Source organism: Bombyx mandarina, chromosome 16 (assembly GCF_030267445.1).
Source record: "Bombyx mandarina strain Sakado chromosome 16, ASM3026744v2".
NCBI lineage: Eukaryota > Metazoa > Arthropoda > Insecta > Lepidoptera > Bombycidae > Bombyx > Bombyx mandarina.
In genome coordinates, this window is record NC_143222.1 from 7670227 (window position 1) to 7687062 (window position 16836).

The window sequence follows — 16836 nt, forward strand, 5'->3', positions numbered from 1 at the left end:
ATTTCTTAAGCCAGGTCAGTAAGCTCAGTTAAGTGCTAACGAACACAAATTTCGCCTAATGAAGATATAAAGGATTCCCATCAAAGGGACCTTTTACAAAATTATATTTTAGAGGAGGTTCAAGGATTACCCACAACAAGTCAAAGGTTCCCGCTGCAGCCTCGTAAAAAGGGTCGACCAGTTATAAGCCCACTAGTTGTAATTAATTTCTAGTTTCAATTGTTAATTTGGCGTACAGGGATAACAAGGGAGCGAGTCACTCGACTAGTTGGTGACACACTGCTCATTTAATGGGGAACCGGATAAACCTTTAAGCTAGGCTGAACAAAATTTAGTTGTCTGTGCCTCAATCGAGGCCGAAAAGACGAGTTCACTATTGATCATACATTAATTATCAGATAACCCATATTATCGTCTTCTCGCCTTAAAACTGTATATAGTTCCAGAACTTACTAATTTTACAGGAGAGTGTTTTAATGGTTTAACCTGTAATATTTTTAATATTAATCATCTTTGCAACATTTTTTTTTTTACCAGTTACATTATCTGTAATTTAAAGTAGGATAAAATTATTTTATAATTTTGTTAATAGTGGTAAAAACATAATAAAACTAAAAAAAACGAAACTACGCACTTTTGACAGTATTCATGAGAAAAAGACTGGTGATACCAAATGTTTCCGCATATTAACTCAATTTCGAATATTTTTGGAAATTGTACACTTTTAATGCGAAAAGGCGATATGTGACATATAGCGTTGGGATCGACAGCAAAAAATATTGGAATTTTTAGATTTAATTTATTATATTTAAAACTTAATTGGCCCTTCACAAAAATAGTGAACAAGTTTATAGCTCATAAACATCATAACCACCCTAGAAACCGGGACGCGTTAACCACCCCTGCGGGCTTAGAAGGCTCCCTAGCAACAACAATCTTAGCCTTTCAATGATAACCGGTTACCATCTGGATCGAATTGTAACCGGTTGCCATCTGGACCGTTTTTTTTTATTGCTTAAATGGGTGGACGAGCTCACAGCCCACCTGGTGTTAAGTGGTTACTGGAGCCCATAGACATCTACAACGTAAATGCGCCACCCACCTCGAGATATAAATTCTAAGGTCTCAGTATCGTTACAACGGCTACCCCCACCCTTCGAACCGAAACGCATTACTGCTTCACGGCGGAAATAGGCGGGGTGGTGGTACCTACCCGTGCGGACTCCCAAGAGGTCCTACCACCAGTGCACCCGGTTGCTCTATACTCACACTTACGTATCTCTTCAGAACAACAAAAAGCAACAGCATAAGCTAATTTAAGACCTTCTATTTGTACGAATTCCAACGCCCGTCGGGCGGCTAATGTGGTAACGATTTGGAAAAACCTGAAACTTAATAAATTTTTTTTTGGTCAGGAGGAAATCGCCGGACTTCCGCCCTCCCCTGGGGATGGAGGGCGGGGCATGTCGGAGTCGAACTGACTAAAACCTCCTGTCACTCAACAACCCGCGTCCGAACCTCGCATGAGACAGAACCCATGAAACGACAAAGGGGGGAAAGTGAAGCGTTTAGTAAGGAGCACATCTCTCCCATCATTTAATGTTATACGAACTTGTGAGCTGTATGTCGAAGGTGTAAATGAGGGTTTGTTTATTTGAGTTTCGTTTTCTAAACTGTCGTGTTCGTAACCCGTAGTCCCCTTATTTGTATTTAAGAGGACCGATCGTGTACAACTTTACAATTTGCGTGTTCTGATGTTTCTCATTCGTCTAATGTCTCATCTAACTGTACAATCATGTTTATCTATATATTAAATCCGTGAAGCAAAAACTTTGTACCCCTTTTTACAAAGATTGTGTAGACGGAGGAGTATGAGATTTCCCACACTTATAGATAACATAGAGAAGAAGCGTAGTATGTAATATTTTTTAAATTATGCTTGGAAATACATTAAATCAATAAAATAAAAAATTACACACACCATATGTTTGACACGCACACGCATATATACTCTTTTGTTTATTGTTTATAGTCTCTGTGGTCAAATTAAGAATAGATTAATATTTTAATATTATTTGTCTACAGTGTAGCCTTTGCGAAATCTGTGATTATAGAAGTAAAGTCCAATAGAACAATAATAATGTTGAAACTTATAAATTTAAATTAATATTTATAGTCGAATTTCGACTACTGGGCGACCACTAGTTTTGTTTAATGTACAAATAGTTTTCCTTTGTCCAGTATGAGTCTATCTTATATATAAGTCTTATATAAGTCTATCTTATATTGTATTTATTTTTCGCATGTGTATATAAGTATATATTTTTATGTACATTTATTAAGATATGGCACGTCCAGTTTGCTTATTTCTCTCCCTGCAAGATTGCCTGGAAGAGATCGCTTTCTGCGATAAGGCCGCCAATTTATGTCACCGTCTATTATTTGTTTTTTATACTTACTCTGTACATGTGGTATTAAGTAAAGAGTTATATTATTATTATTATTATTACGAGTCGTATGAAGAATATTCTTTAAAGTTTCTCTTTTTTATTCAGTTCAGTGGTTATCGGGACTCATCGACCTCAAAACGTGATTGCTATGTGGTGTGAGTGAAAATAGCGTAACGTAATTTTGCGTGGAATTATGTAGCAGCAGTCTTTTGTTTTAGAACATTATGTTAGTCGAGGCGCATGGTTGTAATACTAAAACAAGACGCTCTCCTCCTCCCCCCTCTCGTATAAACTACACGGCTTCATGGCAATTTATCAGCGTTGCTGTCTTAAAACAGGGCTGTCCGAACCACGGTACGTGGAGAATATTAAAAATCGTGTCGTGAAAAAGCGAAAATTTTCATTCTTGATATCCCTATGTCTATTTGTTACTAATATTATAAAGCTGAAGAGTTTGTTTGTTTGAATGCGCTAATCTCTGGAACTACTGGTCCGATTTGAAAAATTATTTCAGTGCTAGATAGCCCATTTATAGAGGAAGGCTATAGGCTTATACAACATCACGCTAAGACCAATAAAAGCGGAGCACCGATAAAAAATGTTTCAAAATCGAAGTTATTTTTACCTTTTGAGAGCTTCCACTGCGTGCGCTGCAGAAGCGGTTAAAGTTTCGCTAAAATAATGTATGACAGAATTGTTTCCCTTTAAAAGATCTAAAAAAAACAGCATATATGTTAAGGTTGGCTCACTATAACGTTTTTTATGCTAACCAAATTTGTACTAAAATAGAGCATTATTTGTGAACTATTCCGCGCGGACGAAGTCGCGGGCAAAAGCTAGTTTGTTATAAAGATCAATTAGGAAAAATAAATTCAGATAACGATTATTATATCAGGCTTTTAAGTTAATATCGTAATTTGGCCCGTATACATCGACCTTGACAACCCTATTTTTTAAGTACTGCTAGGGATGTCCACGGGATATAAGATGGTTTTTAATGTAAAGAAGTGATGGGTAAAACAATGGGAATCGGTGTTCCTAAATCACTTGAATCAACCTAAAACGCTAGTTTGACGCTTTGAAATATAATAAGTTAATACGTGTAAATAAATTCGGAACACGAAATAAATGAAACACCAAAAGAAAAATAATCGCAACCCTACGTACACGCTGCAAATTTTCCCGTTTAAATAGCTTATTAAGTTTCAAGGACAATGCAAAACCTGGCGGCGTTACCTATTTTCGAATAATCCTCTTAATTTAAATTAATTTGTAACAGATATGTTGATTGAACTACGCTAGACTAAACTAACACAAGGTTGCGGTTACAAGTACTCTAAAAATATTGCTAACGTAGTAGTAATGGTAGTAGTAACGTAGATAGTAGTAGTAAAGTAGTAACGTAGTCGTAGTAGTAACGTAGATCTAAGACAAAAACTCTTTTTACCACACACCACAAACACCACAAATAAAAATATTGCTAACGTAGTAGTAATAGTATTAGTAACGTAGATAGTAGTAGTAAAGTAGTAACGTAGTAGTAGTAACTTAGATCCAAGACATTAACTTTTTTTAATAATGACACCACAAAATTTTACCGGTTTTGAAATCAGACTCCAATTCAGATACTTATGGCTCATCCCGGTCATCTTATTATTCAAATTGGAATAGCATTCACAGAAGATGCGACGTGATTAAGTTAGTTGTTATCTGCAGCTATCCTAATCTTATCTTAACTAGTATTGCCTAGGTCTGTTGCAAGCTGCAGCAGGTTATTAGTTCCTAACATTAGAATTGTTTGGCTTATTGGTGGTAACCAAACACATACAGACGTCTACAAGTTTTATAAGTCGTCGTGGCCTAAAGGATAAGACATCCGATGCATTCGTATCTAGCGATGTAACGGTGTTCGCCACCCCCCCACCACCCCGCCTATTTCCGCCGTGAAGCAGTAATGCGTTTCGGTTCGAAGGGCGGGGCAGCCGTTGTAATTATACTGAGATCGTAGAACTTATATCTCGAGGTGGCTTGCGCATTTACGTTGTAGATGTCTATGGGCTCCAGTAACCACTTAACATCAGGCGGGCTGTGAGCTCGTCTATACATCTAAGCAAAAAAAAAACCCGCAGGCGGGTACCAATTACACGTACGTTAAAAAAAATTCACGATTGACTTCCACGGTGAAGGAATAACATCGTGTAATCAAAATCAAACCCGCAAAATTATAATTTGCGTAATTACTGGTGGTAGGACCTCTTGTGAGTCCGCACGGGTAGGTACCACCACCCCGCCTATTTCTGCCGTGAAGCAGTAATGCGTTTCGGTTTGAAGGGTTGTACAGCCGTCGTAACCATACTGAGACTTTAGAACTTATATCTCAAGGTGAGTGGCGCATTTACGTTTTAGATGTCTGTGGGCTCCAGTAACCACTTAACTCCAAAATTCCACAAAATGCCGCAGAAGCATCGATATGGATCTTCGCATAATTATGTTACATGGAAGTAATCCATTCTGGCAGCAGGAAACCTTCCCGAAACGCTTCAGGACTAGAATCGGCCCAATAACGCCTTGAACTTAGCCTGTTTTTTTTTTTTTTTTTTTTATTACTTAGATGGATTGACGAGCTCACAGCCCACCTGATGTTAAATGGTTACTGGAGCCCATAGACATCTACGACGTAAATGCACCACCCATCTTGAGATATAAGTTCTAAGGTCTCAGTATAGTTACAACGGCTACCCCACCCTTCGAACCGAAACGCATTACTGCTTCACGGCGGAAATAGCGGGGCGATGGTACCTACCCGTGCGGACTCCCAAGAGGTCCTACCACCAGTGAAAAGATTAAGCATTGATAAGATAATGTAACGTGTCGTAGTAGATACAAAAGCGAAAACTACTTCGAGAGGTATTTTATTGAGGTCTCTAACTAAAGTTTTAGTTTAGAACGCACTGAAAAACTTTCGCATAGATTAAATTAAAATTTATTTGACAGTAAAACATTTCTCAAGCTTTAGTCGTTGAAACTTGTGTATTTTACGGTAGGGTGTACTTGGGTTTGTAATAGCGTTTAATTTTTTTTTGTCATTAAGTATTGGTTGATAAATATGGTGAGAAAAAAAAAACCATTGGCCCTGGTATAACACTAATGTGAGCTTAATCTATACCACAGTCCTGCATATATCGATTGCGAAGTAACTTCACATCTATCGTTCTTTATTTATTCCTAAAAAATTATCACCGTTAAAAACCTGCTTATAAAGTTGCTTTAACTTTTATTAAATAATACAATAATAATTTGCACTAGCTGTGCTTATGCTTCTATTCAGCGTTTTATCTGCTTATAACGTTATTTTAATATTTGTCCGAAGACGTTGCGCCGTGACAAGATCCTCAGTTGAGAGGCTAACAAAGATTTGGAGAGACCGCAGAATAACCAAAAACACAAAAGTTCGGTAAATGAGATGCTTGGTCTTTCCAATCTTTCTGTATGGGGCTGAGACGTGGACGCTGAGGATGCAAGACCATCGTAAGATTGACCCATTGGAAATGCGGTGTTGGAGACGTCTCCTCAGAATTCCGTGGACCGCGCACCGTACCAACATTTCGATCCTAAAAGAGCTCAACATCAAGGAGAGACTATCGTCAACAGTCCAAATACGAATCCTCAAGTTCTTCGAGCACATCACTCGTAATGAGGACTCCATTGAGCGGTTGGTGGTGCAAGGGAAAGTCGAGGGCAAAAGATCTCGCGGACGATCTCCAACACGATGGACCGACTTCATAAAATCGGTGACTCACTCCAACAAAAATGATTGCTCTCACTCGGCGAAACATCGTGCCACACGGCGTCGCATCGCGAGAGCATCGGTATCGCAGGACCCGACTGATGCATGACCACGACCACTCTCTCAAGAGTGTACGAATAGGAAGAAGAATAAAATGATAAATTGCACTAGTTATGCCTATGCTTAAAATAGTCACCGTTATACCTGCTTATAACGTTATTTTAGCATTTGTTAAATAATAAAACACTAACTGCATCCCTGTGCCTTCATTTCCGTGCTCCAGGTGAAATATTTACATTACAAAACAAAATTTAAATGAATTTCATACTAATTTGTGTTCTCTGCATTCGGATGCATTTTGGGGCGCATTAATGTTGAGAAAACACTCCATGAATTTTAATTATTCATACGTTTACGGAGTACACAGATCACGGTACTGTTCATTTTGTTAGTGAAATAGCAGTTTTGGCAACCATTTTCACACGGTTGCTTAATACTTCTTAAACAAAGGGTGAATGAAAGAGCAGTATTCGGGACAATCTGAAACTGGGTTCATTAGCTTCAGTAAGGGATAATAGCCAGCCACCACTTTTGTTGCTCCTAGACAAAATCACTAGTATGTATTCAGGTTCAGACCACTTCAACGGAACCGCCGAAATTCAGACCGAGACGGAAATAATCAAGATAGCATTCAACAATATCTGTCCCTTTTTATGAAATTTTTAAGCAATAATCCGAGCCGGGGATACTTCGCAATGAAAATCTACGGGGATGTAGAAGGAGGGGGTTCTGACCGACTGTGCGCGATAGTGACCGAGTGCACACAGATGCTATTGTGTTATGTAAAGAAAGGGTCTAGGGTTTTATTTCAATAAAGTAGATCACATCTTAACGTGAATGCTACTATCTACCTCGAGAGTGTTGGCTGTGGTAGTTCACCAGCTATCAAACCCCCCAAGCTGGAAAGCGTGTCGCAGAGCGCTAAAATACTAACCACCTCTGTGGACTGTAATATAAAATATCACTACATACTATAAAACAAAGTCGCTTTCTCTGTCCCTATATTCCTATGTAGGCTTAAATCTTTAAAACTACGCAACGGATTTTGATGCGGCTTTTTTATTAGATAGAGTGATTGAAGAGGAAGGTTTATATGTATAATAACATCCATTAAATAGTGAAGAAATCAATAATCAATTACAGTTTCCGAAGCGAAGCGGTCGCCAGTAAAATATAAATTCCAGTTGGAGATTGACTTGAAAACAAAATAGGTAGAGATGTCTGCTGCCTATACTCCAGTGAAACCTTTAGTCGCCGACGCGTTTACGACAGCCACGGGAAGGAATAGTTTCCATCGAATAGTTTTGTGTTTTACGACCTTGACGGATGACGAGAAATAAATAAAAAAATTAAATGTTAGTATTAGTAAAATATAACAATTTGTATACGTAATGTTCTGTTAAATACCAGAACAGACTATTTTCATGTTGTATTAATGTCCGACCTAACATTTTTACGAAAACTGAAAATAAGCCATATAAATACATAGGTATATAGCCATTGAACCGTAAAGGAGTTCAAAGAAGACGTATAAGAATAAGTTTATCTTTCAATTTACTTCAGAAATCGAAGTACTGCGTCATCGCGGAATCTTCAAAAGGACGCAAACAGGTATAAATTCTGATCTATTTCCATTTATATGCCTCCGCCCGATCCACTAACGGTGCTTTTAGGTAATTCAAGCACCGGTCACCGTTCTCGTCGAACCCGTCGCTTGCGACGAAGGGCTCGACGAGTAAATTAACTCTCAGACACAGCCCACTGAGTTTCTCGCCGGATCTTCTCAGTGGGTCGCGTTTCCGATCCGGTGGTAGATTCTGCGAAGCACGACTCTTGCTAGGGTTCGTGTTAGCAACGTCATCAGGTTTGAGCCCCGTGAGCTCACCTACAAAAGTTAGGGTTACGCTAACATAGCCTCTCAAGGCTCTCAGCTTAGGTAGGAAAAAAGAAAAAAAAAAAAAAAAAAAAAAAAAAAAATTTATATGCCAATACATTAATGTTTCCCACAAAACTTTTCGTGTTTGGAAGAAGCTAATTCGAATTTAAAATTATTATGTGGTATATCGGCGCAGAAAATTATTATTACAGTTAATTTTTATTTATTTATTGCACTGATGGTTTTCAAGTTTTTTTTTTTTTTTTAATGTCGGATTACTGGTGGCTCGGAGGCCTTTCCAGTTTCACTAGAACAGGTGGGCGAGCAAAGGCGCAGCTGCTTCTATCTACTACCGGATCGGCATCGCGACCCGCTGAGAAGATCCGGCGAGAAACTCAACGGGCTGATGTATGGGTTAGGTTGCAGGTTTTTTTTTATTGCTTAGATGGGTGGTTTAGCTCACAGCCCACATGGTGTAAAACGCATTACTGCTTCACGGCAGAAATAGGCGGGGCGGTGGTATCTACCCGTGCGGACTCACAAGAGGTCCTACCACCAGTAAAATAAGATATTAGAGTTATAATTGTGACAGAAAGAGTGACAACGTATTATTAACAACGCAACGTGGAACATGCCTACTTTTAGAATAACCCAAGATTTTCAAACTATTTCCAATGTACCGAGCTCTCGGGAAGCACTATAGGATATCCCTTAAAACCAACAGTGCAGAACTGAAGATATATATATCTAAAACCATCCATTAGGCAGGTGATTCATTGGATATCGTCAAGGTCCATTGACGAGCTCCAAGATTTATTGCTGCAATGCACGCTCAACCTAACAAATTCACTTTGTATTCATTTGTATTCAGTTCTGCTAATAATTTATACGATCAAAACACATTAATTTATCACATGGTGCCATATGATAAATTAATATATGGTGGTCTTACTGGTGGTATGACCTCTTGTGAGTCCGCGCGGGTGGGTACCACCACTCTGCCTATTTCTGCCGAGAAGCAGTAATGCGTTTCGGTTTGAAGGGTGGGGCAGCCGTTGTAACTATACTTGAGACCTTAGAACTTATTCTCAAGGTGGGTGGCGCATTTACGTTGTAATTGTCTATGGGCTGCAGTAACCACTTAACAACAGGTGGGCTGTGAGCTCGTCCACCCATCTAAGCAATAAAAAAAATGGTGCCATAAGATTGATTTCTGGAATTGAAAACAATTAGTTTGAATTTTATTTTCCACACATTCGTGTGTAGGTGTATGTTTTTTCTCCCTGTTCCGCTCTGGATACGATAATTTTTCGACTACATTTAAACACATATTCGTGATGAAAACATTAGAAAATACTATTACTTTAACTAACATCAACATAAACTATGTTTTTACGTCAAATTATTATTAGTTTTTGTTAATTGTACAGTGAACCATTAAAACTTATTAAGTACAATGAGGAAAAAAAAAAACAAAGAAAAAGGGCATTAATAGGCGAGATTGATAAATGGAATGACTGATCAAAATGAGAATAGCTTACGTCGTTGTGAATTCTGCTTAGACATGTTCAATGGAACAATAAATAATATGGAGTCGCCGGTTAATATAAAAAAAAATTGATTTATTTCAAACGTTGTTTCATTTTAAAAACTTTACTAGGAGGAGCTTATAGGAAGTACTAATAATGTAGGCAGTAGTGATAATGTGAAGCTCGTATTGTTGCATGCTAGTATTAAGACTCAATAGATATAGGTTCCGTATGCATATACGATATGTATTTTTCTAATAATAAATGATCTGTATGTCGATGAATCAGATGATCATGTAGATCAGCCTTTCCCAGAGTGGGCAATAACGCCCCCTTTTGGGCTCTGCAGGCCTAAAAGGGGGTGTTAAGAGACCCAGAAAAAAATGGGGGCGTTGTGTAGAGGCTTGGGAGGCGATTTGTAATTTCATCTAGGGGGACTCTTAGACACCGACTAAGCTCTCACCATAGTGGTTTTTAGGTAGATGAAAAAATGGGGGCGCTAAAAAAGAATTTATTCTCAAAGGGGGCAGTAAACAAAATAACTTTGAGAGCCCCTGCTGTAGATTAACATTTGAGACGCCCGACGCAGACCTATATAAAAAGTTAGAAAAAAAAACTAATTGATAAAATTTCTAACTTCTTTATTTTATTCGAAATAAAAAACCAAAATATGAGAACGACCAGTCTCAGCGCGAGCGGTGGTGATTCCTGTCGTGAGTTCTCTGGGCTTCGAAAAACATCTAAAAATAAATAAATCATCGCCACATCAAAACATCTAGATCAGAATAAATTATTCATCTATCTACAAGAGTAAACACAGAGAACTAAGTGAATCTCGAGGCCAGATCTTTCGATCGAATTCAAAGTATCATTCTAAATTCTACGTCGTACTAACCGTATCTAAATTCTTGCCTGAGTGCGACCGGAGCATTCCATAAAATCTATATATCACAAAACCGATTCGATTAGTGTTTGTTGTGAATTCATAATACATTTTTTTATTAATACTTTATATTATATACTAGCGACACGCCCTCGCTTCGCTTCGGAAACTGTGATTTATTGTTGATTTCTCTACTATTTAATGGATGTTATTATACATATAAACCTTCCTCTTCAATCACTCTATCTATTAAAAAAAACCGCATCAAAATCCGTTGCGTAGTTTTAAAGATTTAAGCATACATAGGGATATAGGGACAGAGAAAGCGACTTTGTTTTATACTATGTAGTGATACATACACGCGTACATAAATACATTGTATTTTATTATCAACGCGAAAGTATATCTGTTCGTTGTGTGTTTGTTTGTCCTTCTTTGACGTCGAAAGAAGGAACGGATTGCCCTGATTTTCTCAAAATGATAATCAAGAGAGTGATATACTTAGGCTATCTTTTATCCAAAAAATACATCTTATACTGACAGGAAGCTATTCTGGCACTTTTACTTCACAATTCGGGCGATGTTGCCGGTAATAGATATTTCATTATGCATATTTGTTTAACTTTCGAAAATAAGTATATTGCAATGTGCGGCATGTTTAGTACTGCACCACAGCTTAGGACGGATTGAAATTTGAACCTCCAAATTTATCCTTTAGCAAAATATTGAATAGTTTATGGTGCTCAGTGCAAAAGTTTTTGCTAATTGGCCTGCTGTACCTCTATACGCATGATAAATCTGTTTTTTTTTTATTGCTTGGATGTGTGGACGAGCTCACAGATCACCTAGTTTTTAAGTGATTACTGGAGCCCATAGACATCTGCAACGTAAATGCGCCACCCACCATGAGATATAAGGTCTAAGGTCTCAGTATGCCCAACAACGGCTGCCCCACTCTTCAAACCGAAACGCATTACTGCTTCACGGCAGAAATAGGCAGCTATCACCAGTAAAAAAGAAATAAAAGAAATATATTTTTTTTAGCTAAAATACATAATCTACTTCTTTCGCTGTTCGAGAACGCAATATGCGTCGGACCTCACGAATGCGCTGTCATTACTCAAAGTCCGGCCGACAGCGTTTGGCAAGTTAGTTTTTTTTCTCACATTACTTTATCGAATTTTCGTCTGTTAACTTCTGAATTGCTTGTATAGATTCCATAATGCCATGTTACTCGAAATACGAAACTAATTGTCTACAGGTATATACGGTACATTATAGAAGTAATATACATACATATCGACGCTTGAAAGGCAAACATGACTAAGCGACAATAACTGCTTTGTACATAAACGATAGGCAATAACCTTATTCGATGCGCAAAAAAATATATATTTCTAAGTCTATTAAAATCATTTCAATCCTACAGCTACTAGCTAGATTCTACTACAGCTAGATTCGTTAAAATAAATTTTGTTTTCAGGTATTTCAACTTTAAATTAGTCTACTGTAAAGCATTCACGCATTGTTGCTTAGTCATATTTGCCTTTCAAGCGTCGATATGTTTGGAATTTTTATGTATCTAAAATGTGTTGGCGACTAAAAATTAAGCCCGGTATGTAAGAATAATGATATGCCTTATAAATCAATCATAGACAGAAGAAAAAGAACCAGTGTGAAATGAAAAACAGATACCATCATCGCAATAAAAAATTCACGAAAATAATAACTCTAACAGAGGGGTTATACACAAAATAATACGCTTCTATACATTGTATTGTTATGTTGAAATTTTCTAGAAACTTTCGGTTAAGCTCATTTAACAATGGGGTCCGCTGTTTAAAGAGACGATGTCAGGATATTTTAATTTCTTAAAATTCACACCTGACACCAGGGCGACACGATCTTTATGCATCCAAAAATTACCTTGCACCTATTGTTAAAAGGCCTACAGTACCCGGATATGACACAAAACATAAGTCACCTCCTACACTGAGAAGTGAGTTAGAATTATAAATTTTTAATCATAACAAGATTCTATTATTATTTGGAAATTTGTTGATTTGTTCGTACTTTATGTTTTTCTTGACCTAAAATAAATTTTCCTACAGAGTCCTGGTAAGGACAATCTTATGAGACAAAGACGAGGTAATTCAAAACACTTTATTGCCGCTGCAACATTGCTTACTGACGCTCAATCAAATAACAAGTAAAGTATTCAGGGTGTTCCAGAACTCAACGTCAATCTGAAACGGGGTGACAGGATTGATTGTAACCATCATGAGAAAAATCAAAAAAAAAAACTATCTCATGCAGTTTGGAAATTATGGGATTTAAGAAAAACCTAGAAATTTGGTCAAACTGTAACCATTTTTCGGTTATTGTGGTTAATTTTTATTATTTTTCTTCATTTCAACTTTGGACCCGCAACCCTAAATAACATTTCTAGAACCACAGTCAAAAATAATGACACCACTGCCCTAAGTTTTCTAGAATTAAGACTGTTTGTTAAACTATGAAATTGAAATTTTCAAAATTTGTCGACTTTGAAAGGCCCTCCTTTAAAAAAAATGTACTAAAGCGCCTTGGCCAGTACCATTAAAAGATCGCGCGTTTAATCAGGATTGTAAAATGGTACAATACTTGTTAGTTTCATATACAGGTGTCTTACTTGTTAGGTTAGGTATTCTTCTTCTTCTTCTTCTATATCGTTCCCTCACTACTGAGGATCGCAACCACATGCGACGTACTTCCAATGTGCTCGATCATGGGTGGCACGGACTGCATGGTACAGACTACCACCAAGTGCTTCTATTGCTAGATCTGACCATCTGGCTGGTGTTCTTCCCACGGCGCACTTGCCCTCTATGCGACCCGCAATCATGAGCTTCTCTAATTTATGTCTGGGAGACCGCATGATGTGTCCGAAGAAGCTCATAACACGTTCCCGGCAGATGGAAGAGCTCCTTTTTCGGATGTCTAGCTGTCTTAGAATAAACTCGTTTGCTCTCATGGCAGTCCACGGTTAGGTTAGGTCTAATTAGGTCTCATAATTGTTAGGTCATATTCAGGTACAATCAATCCTGTCACCCCGTTTCGGCTTGACGTCGAGTTCCGAGACGCCCTGTATATCTTGGTCATAACACCGTAGTTATAGGCAAGAAACCATCTGCACCGCATTTTCCTTAGTAAAACGGCTATTCGCTGTTCCTGCGAGATCTATAAATATTTATTGCACCAAACTCAGCGTTGTATTTCTCGACTATACTTTCGAAGGGTCGTTTTCGAACAATAACGCTTGTTGTGAACTAGTTTCGCGATTTACGACTATTTCATGATGGCAATGCACCTTATAATGTCGTATTTAGAGAGTAACTTATAGCAAATAGTGTGCGATCAAAAATGTGGTTTGTTTTTATTAGTGAAACGTATTATAGTTGAAACTATTTTCTTTGGTTTTTCGAGTCTTAGACATAATAAAAAAGGGTGTGTGTACTTATTTACGCGCGTAAGAAGTTATACTTTATTTTTATTAAATTTATTTCTTTTTTTTTATTTAAATTTTAACCAATTTGAAAAAAAATCGATTAAACAACATCCTCAAACACGCATATTGGACATCCCTTTTCTTGACATCGTATAAATTCGGTAATTCTCGGTAAGGTTCGGAAAGTTCACCTGCGGCTATATTCAGACTTGCCAAGTTAGGTCGGTCGTATTGTAATGAGCGATTTAGTGGGCAACTTCCTTCTGTTAATTTTGTGTCACGGTGCGCGCGCATCGTAAAATTTCACTCTCATCAATTTTTCATAACGCGTCTAAAGAAGTATAACTTCAAAAATGTATTTTCCGGCTTAATATCGGCCATATTACCGTGAACACGTTTATCTTGATCACGAAAACTAAAACAATATTGGTTAGATTAAGCCGTAAAAGTGGCTTTAGTGATGTACGTCATAAGTCATTTGTTGTTATAGATCGATAAATGATTTATTACCTAGGTGGGTAGCTCATGATTCATCGGTTGTTAATTGGTTACCATCCTTGCCCTACCACCAGAAAATACCGGTTGGCAATGGGCTTGGTGCTTATTCTAAGCTAACAATATACGGTACAGTTTGAAGCCCACTGAGTTACTCGCCGGATCTTCTCTGTGGGTCGCGTTTCCGATACGGTAGTAGATTCTGCGAAGCACGGCTCTTGCTAAGATTTTTGTTAGCAATGTCATCAGGTTTGAGCCCCGTGAGCTCACCTACTATATAGTTAAGGCGACGCTGATATAGCCTCTCAAGGCTAACAGCTTAGGTAGGATAAAAAAAAAACAGTTTGATAAGCATACTTGATTTTGTATAATATTTTCATTCGTCCGTAACGACCAAAAACTTTAAGCTATTCGAAATGTCGAAAATAATAAAAGAAACATTAAGAAGTTTAAGTAGTTTTAATAACTTCATTTTTAAATCTCAATAGCAAATTGACAGTGCATCTAACTCCGGTAACCGTATGACTTCATGTGCTTATGAGTTTATTTGATCATTTGGATAGTGTTTAAATATGCGAGACCGATCTTATATTGTCATACATTCGCTTCGGTGTTTTGTGTCGTGCTTGCCGTCATTACTCCAGTCACCGTCCTCGTCGAACCAGTCGCTTGCGACGAAGTGCTCGACGAGCGAATTAACCCAAAGCCACAGTCCGCTGAATTTCTCGCCGGATCTTCTCAGTGGGTCGCGTTTCCGATCCAGTGGTAGATTCTGCGAAGCACTGCTCTTGCTAGGGTCAGTGTTAGCAACTCTCCGGTTTGAGTCCCGTGAGCTCATCTGCACACGTTGGGGTGAAGCTGAAATAGCCTCTCAAGGCTATCAGCATAGGTAGGAAAAAAAAACATTACCCAAAAGGGTGAATTCTATAATGAATTTTTTTTTCTAAATAAGTTCAATGTTTATGTGTGCAGATTTTATACAGTTGTGTGACACGATGAAAAAAAAAATAAAAAAAATCACAGAACAATAATTACTACTGAAACTTCTGCTTTAAATATATAGGTAAGTTTCTTTTTCGATTCCCCTCAATACGTGAAGCTGCATTCTGAGAAAGTTTAGTCATCGGCGCTCCAATATTAAAAATCAAAAATGATTTTACGCGGCCTGTTAATGAGAATTGTTTTAAACAACGCTCAGACCAGCTGCTCCAGCTTCAAATTGCGTTGAACGTCTTACCGTAGTATGCTGCGTTAACTTCTGTTTATCTGTGTGAGTACGTCTAATGTCTTATAGGACAGTGACCCGTCCGCGCGTAGCTGAAATAGCTCCTTAAGCTATAAGCGAATATATAGGAAAAAAATATGTGTGGTGTCGTGGGACACCGGATAGGAACGAAGTTCCTTATTTAAAAAAAAAAAAAAATTAAGTTCTATTCGAGGTATAAAGAAAATAAAACTGGAGGTTTCGCAACAACCCACGGTCATTCGGTAACGTGCGAACTTATTCTGGTACACTTCATTCACGGTTGTTTGCATAAGAGTTAGTATATTGCGCAAACGAACGCTCTGAGATCGTGGTCAATGAATGATAAAAAAATATGTTATTTTTGGTACGTTATTACAAAGTTAAGTCGTACACTGTGTGCATTACTAATAAAAATCTTACGTTACGGACGTTTTTTCGCGGTTAGGGTACCCCTCCGCATCGTCCCAAAAGAAACTTCTTTCCAAAAAGGTTAGTGAACCGTACGGACTACGTGTTTGTAGATCTATAGATTCCATTGCACTCCTTGAATTTAAATCCGACGGCACCTTTGTGAAGTAACAGTCGACTCCTGAATCTTAGATATTCGGTACTAGAATTTTTACGTTCAAAACTTTGAGTCACGTTCTGTTCGTCTTAAGTTGAAAAGTCTCGTTGGATTCTCGGAAAATGAATTGAATTGAATAAAAACAATATTACGATATCATAAATTCGAAAAATTATTATTTTAAGCACAAAATGAATTCTGAACTTACTGAATATTTATGCGGGTGTTGTTTTTATTGAATTTTCTTTTGAAAGAAAATACATAGCTGCGTTATCCATGTATGAACGTAACTGTTCACGTCATCGTAATTAATATGTAATTGGAGCTAAATTTCATCAGATCACCTTACGCTCTGTACTACAGGAACCAGAGACATACTTATATATACAAATACATTACCTAAGTAAGTATGTATAACCGTTTCTGGTTATGGGTTTTTTTTTATTGCTTAGATGAAT